Source organism: Brassica oleracea, chromosome C8, assembly GCF_000695525.1.
Source record: "Brassica oleracea var. oleracea cultivar TO1000 chromosome C8, BOL, whole genome shotgun sequence".
In the NCBI taxonomy this organism is placed as follows: domain Eukaryota; kingdom Viridiplantae; phylum Streptophyta; class Magnoliopsida; order Brassicales; family Brassicaceae; genus Brassica; species Brassica oleracea.
This window is the reverse complement of record NC_027755.1, coordinates 9224787-9230803: the sequence shown is the minus strand read 5'-3', so window position 1 is coordinate 9230803 and position 6017 is coordinate 9224787. Positions and strand designations below refer to the sequence as shown.

The window sequence follows — 6017 nt, the reverse complement described above, 5'->3', positions numbered from 1 at the left end:
CAGTGCCCTTCATCTCCTCTATAGCCTCACCAGAAGTCTCCACTACTGCTTGTCTCAGTCGTTTAGCATTATTTGCTCCGCTGGTTTCACCTTTGTCAAACATCACAGCATTCCCATTTGTAGACTCGAGCCAAGCCTTTCGTTTCAAACCCGCTTCACCGCCATTGGGGGCATTCCTCCTAAACACCGAAGGAGATACAAGATCTCTGTCAACGTCTGAGGAATACATAGTGTGCATTCCATGACCATCCCAGAGCTCTTCATCATCATTTTCTGCCTCCCACGCAGCCACATTTCTCTCATACTCCTCCTGGATAGGATCAGCTTCCTGTTCTAGTTCTGCAGCCGCTTCTTCTTCACCAATTTCTTCAATGTGAATCCCCTGATTGGGTACTATCTCGACCTCGTCATTGTCATCTCCGCTATCATCATTATCATCACCAGGTTCAGGGCCTCCATTATTGATGACACAGGCACCAGTATCGTGTGTGATCAGACCTTAAGATTCACAGAAACCTCTCAAACGCTCATACTGGAAACGGAGAAGAGTATTCACTCCAGGAGTAAACTGGAAATTACGCTGGAACTTCAAAGGGTGATTGATGTTCCAGTTGAGACAAATCCTGATGAACTCCAAGCGCCCGCCATTCTCTTCGTTATACTCCATCTGTATGTATTGCTGACCCATTGCACAAGCAATGTTCACAATTACACACCAGTATCGTGTGTAATGAAGCGGAATGCCTCTGATCTGAATCCAAAAAGGGATGTAGTTGAGTAGATCCATATCCATTAGCGGAGTCCATCTTTGAAGAACCAGCATACGCCCAAGGACCACGTCGGAGCACTGTCTCCATGGCTTCCTCAGAAGGAAACACAAATTTGAATCTTCTTCCTTCAGTTGTTCGCCCACGAACGATACCCTCCGAACCCCAAGTCCTGGGCATCGCAGTGATGATAGCACGAAGGTTCTGTCTTCTCGGCATGGCAGGACGCCCCACAAGGATGAAGCGATTCTCGGCCGCCGCTTGTTGCACCATAGCCTGCGGCAGAACGAACGGCTCATCATTCACCCCCAAATCAATGTCTTGCATAGCGCGTCTGATACCGTCAGTCATTTTGAAAACCCAATTAGCAAAATTACAGTAGAAAAACAGAATTTGTGAAAGGAAAATGGAGAGAAGATGTGAAGTCAAAAATCTTCGAAAGGGGTATTTAAACCCTAAATATTCCCCCATCTCCAAATAACTGCTTCATCATGGAAGATTGTGTGTTCCCCCACGGAAAATCGCGGCAACGTGATCGAAATTGAAGGAAAATCTTCCACTTTGCCATCAAAACCATCTCTAACCATCAATATCTAATAATTAATCGCTACGTAGCGACCGAGCTCGGAAAAGAATACAACTACGACAATTAACTAATATTTTATATACATTAAACATCAATTAAAGTTTAATGTGTATTATCTAGTTGGTAAAATTAATTATTAGATATTTACATTTATCAATGGAATTATAATTTAATCAAAACTTCCAGACAACTAACGCAATTTTAAATTATTTATCTAATTTTCTTTAAAGGCAAATTATAATTATTAAATAAAGTACTGGCTATAAATAAATTTCATAGTTTAGATATATACAATATTTAAACAAAAAAAAAATATTTTTTAAAAAATTATATTAGTACCACTGATATTAGTTTGTAAAATATATATATATCCCGCATTTAAAATATTCATATACATGTCACCATTCATACTTTGCTCTAGACCGCTTATTTTTGATGAACCGCAATTGTTCTGCAGTATGTATATTTCTTATACAAACCACAGTTAAACCGTAGAGCAGTATCCAATCCGCTTGTTTCGCACCGCTTAATCCGCTGATAGTATTCGAAGCCAACAATCTTCTAAAATATCTCCCAATAGCTACACAAAACTATTTGCTAGGGGTAAAACTCTATTGATCATCTCACAATGAATAGTATGTAAATCTATATGCAATAAAATATCAATATATACTCCCACAGTTATCCTCCATTCCAGTGGCCCCTCACCCGTAGCATCACAACAATCTCATCAACGGTCGGATCCATCTCCGTATAAACACATATTATCATTTTCATTTTAATAATCTTTCCCCTTATATTACAGTTAAATAATTTAATTCTCCTATGGTATTAAACTTTTAATCTAATGATATTATTCCAGTTATTTATTCGCCATATCTATTGATATCTCCGTGCATTGACCGACTCATCAATATATCACCACACAATCAGATCTCGACTTTCACTTATAGAAAGTGAATGCCGTGTCAACTTAACAAAACCCAACTAAATTGCTTTTCGTCCAAGCAAAATTTTAGTTAGGAGAAGAAGAAATCTCAGGAACCGCCGACTTAAAAAGCTTCGCCGAAGATAGTTATATAAATGAGTCGAAAGAGTTTCTTCTTCCTCATCGCAGGCTTAGGGTTTTCTTCTCTATAAAACCACATATCATCTTATCCCAGTCCGTGCCCTTGCCTCAGCGATCGATCTAAAGAATTTCATCAGGTTAATTTCGTTATTCAATGATTTGTTTCTGGTAGATCGGCTTAGATTCGTTTGATTCCGAATCGATTTGAGTCGTCTGGGTTGAATTGATGTGAGCTTTGTCCACGATCTGTGTTTTATTATCAACGAAATAGATTCGATGAAACTGCAATTGCCTTGTTTCTGATTCAAAAGAAAAAAAAAAGATTTAATTGGCTTATTCTAAATAAAAAAAAATATTACTGTTAACGGTGTTGATAGATTGATTTTTGTTTGGTTTTGTATTGCAGAAAATTCCTTGCCAACGGCAGTAGGAAATATACTAAGACGGTGTCGTTTCTTCTCTGATTGTTTATTTCTATTGCAAAGAAGATGAACACACTTGTATCTATCCGTGAGGCGTCAACTGTTACCGTTGGGTGAGTTTCAAGCTCATACCAGTGTTGTCACCTTTCTTTTCTTATATCTCTTCTTTTTATTCATTTCTGTGTAACATGTGACTGAGTTTTTCTTCGACTATATTTAATATTTTCCATTTCTTTTCTGCAGTGTCTGATAATGCTGCGGCAAGGCCGCTATCTTTAGTACTAACAAGGAGTTAGAGTTACAGTTGACTTGTCCTTTCAAGGTTATAGGTTTAGCATTGTTAGAGCATCTCCAACCCCACTCCATAATTTACTGCAAAATGGAGTGGGAAATGGAGTGATGAACGAACAAAAAAGTGTAATTGGTTTTTTGTTTGTTCATCACCCCATTTCCCTGTGGATTGGGGTTGGAGATGCTCTTAATATATAGAAATGGAACCCAGGATCCTCAAGGTGTTGGATAGTAGGTGCGATGATGGTTTCAGAAAAAAGAGGAAGCGTGCTGCATATGTTACTGGAGTATCTTGCGGAAAGCTGCAAGATGAGCTCCCACCAAACCCGCAGACCCAAGTTCCTGACAAAAGAAGGAAGTTGGAAGGTGAACACAAGGTTATTGCTTATGTGACTCGCTCTGGGAAGTCGCTGGTCAGATACTATTCTTATTTTAAGAAGACTGGGATTGCAAAGCGTGTTATGATCTACGAGGAGGGCGAGTGGAGTGATCTGCCTCATCATATTATCTGTGCCATCCGAAATGGGTTAGATGAGAAGAGGGCAGCAATTGAGTTTGAGTTGTACGGTCATCATTTTCTTTTGGATTTCTTGCATATGCATAGGCTAGATTTGGAAACAGGGGCAAAAACTCCACTTGCATGGATTGAAATTGGAGGCAAATGTTTTTTCCCTGAAATTTACGAGAGGGCTGAGAGAAACGATTGCTGCAATCTTAACTGCGTGGAGAATTCGACACAGTATGCTCCAAATCAGATCAAGTTGCACCTTGAGATTGATGTTAATGGTGGGGAGTCACCTAGGTTGAATCTGGAGGAGTGCAGTGATGAATCTGGTGACAGGATGGGTGATGTTCCAACAGAGGATAGCTGCAGTCGCAAGATTGAAGCGGCTGTTTTGAACTGGAATGTGACGGATGCTATAGCTGTCTCTAATATCAAGCATGCCGGAGCTGAAGGACTTGATAAAGATGCCGTAAAGAAAATGTTTGCTATAGGTACATCATCTCTAGGGCATATAGCCGTGCTGGATGTGGGGCGTTTCTCCAGTGAGATTGCTGAAGCTCGTCTAGGGCTTTTCCAAAAGCAGGTTGAGATCACTAAGAAACATCGAGGGGATGCAAACGTTAGATACGCATGGCTTCCTGCAAAGAGGGAAGTTCTATCTTCGGTTATGATGCAGGGGCTTGGAGGAGCATTTATTAGAAAGTCCATCTACGGTGTTAGAATACATCTAACTGCTGCAGACTGCCCTTACTTCAGGTGTAGCATCGATTCTGCATTATATTAATTTATTCGTTTCTATTGTTTAGGAGCTCAAAATCTCTTGTTTCAGTGCTAGGTACTGTGATATTGACGAAAATGGAGTACGGTACATGGTTTTATGCCGTGTAATAATGGGAAACATGGAGCTTCTTCGTGGTGATAAAGCACAGTTTTTCTCTGGTGGAGAAGAATATGACAATGGAGTTGATGATGTCGAGAATCCGAAGAATTATATTGTCTGGAACATGAATATGAACACTCATGTATTCCCGAATATGTTGTTAGGTTCAAGCTGTCTGATCCCACCAATGCTGAACACCAATGGTTCAAGCTGTATGATCGTATCAAAGGGATTGAACAACTATACTTTGGTTGTTTTTAAAAAATAGAGGCCTGAAGGAGGAGGTCCAAGGAGTGCAAACAGTGTCCGTTCGAGCATGACAAAACCCAAATCTCCATGGATGCCTTTTCCTACTCTGTTTGCAGCAATCTCACATAAGGTTGCAGAGAAAGACAAGCCTTTCATCAATGCTGATTACCAACAATTGAGGGTAGAAACTGATTTGAGAGTTTGCTATATAAGTTTTGAGACTTGCATGATTCAGAGATGAACTTTTAAGATTATTTTTTTTTGTTTCAGGAAAAAAAGGATGACGCGAGCAGAGTTTATTAGGAAACTTCGGGGGGTTGTAGGAGATGATCTGCTTAGATCAACCTTAACAGCTCTTGAAAACCAGGCAAGTTTAGCAGGAGTAAAGCTTTCGTTATAGTAAAAGTGAAATGAGAAAGTTAACAAAACGAGAGATGGTATTTTTTTGTGACTTCGGTACAAATTGAAGGTGATTCCTGGAAGCATGAGAGACAATGAAGGTGGAGGTGGGTTGTAAAGTTAAGTTGGATGATGATACGATGATGACGAATATCAAAAGGAAGCTGCTTTATATCTACCCTGCCTTAGTGGTTCTCCTTTTAACTTTTATATATAATGAATCTTTTTGGTGTTCAGAAAAAATGTTGTTAAAAGAAAATAATATAATGGATCTTTATCTATGTTTAGTGACCTTTGGTTTCTGGGTCTGTCTTGGTCGGGGGTTATAGTTGACTGTTCTGTCGTGAAAGATCCTACTTATTTATTATTAACGATGATGTTTCACTTGAGACTATTGATGTCGTTGGGTCTTCCTTTAATTAGCTGCAAAACATTGTTGTGGAAGTCGTTTTAGTCTTGACAAAAAATTTGTGGCTTGAGCTCTCACCCGCAACCCTCGCTTGGACATTGTTAGACTAGCGTTGGGTAATTTTCAGGCCCAGTGCTCTGAAGGCTTATGAATGAACTATATACTAGATCTCGAGCCGCGCGGACTTTTGTTTTCATTTATTTTTATATAAATATTTTGTTTTCAATTCTAAATTGGTATATATTATAATAGATTGTTTCAAACGTTCAGATGTATTTGTATCTTCTTCTATATATATATTTTCGGATTATTATTTCATTATTAAAATCGTAAATATATATATATAAATATTAGTAAAATATTGTTTTAGTGTCATATTCAAAGATATTGTAACATTTCACAAATTTAGAAAGTTTTTTAAAAATTAAACTTTTCGCTTC

At 38.7% G+C, this 6017-nt stretch overlaps 1 pseudogene; it reads left to right on the top strand.

The window, feature by feature from the left end:
• The first annotated feature begins 2305 nt into the window (after nucleotides 1-2305).
• Nucleotides 2306-5535, top strand: LOC106312550 (annotated as a pseudogene).
• Nucleotides 5536-6017: the final 482 nt, after the last annotated feature.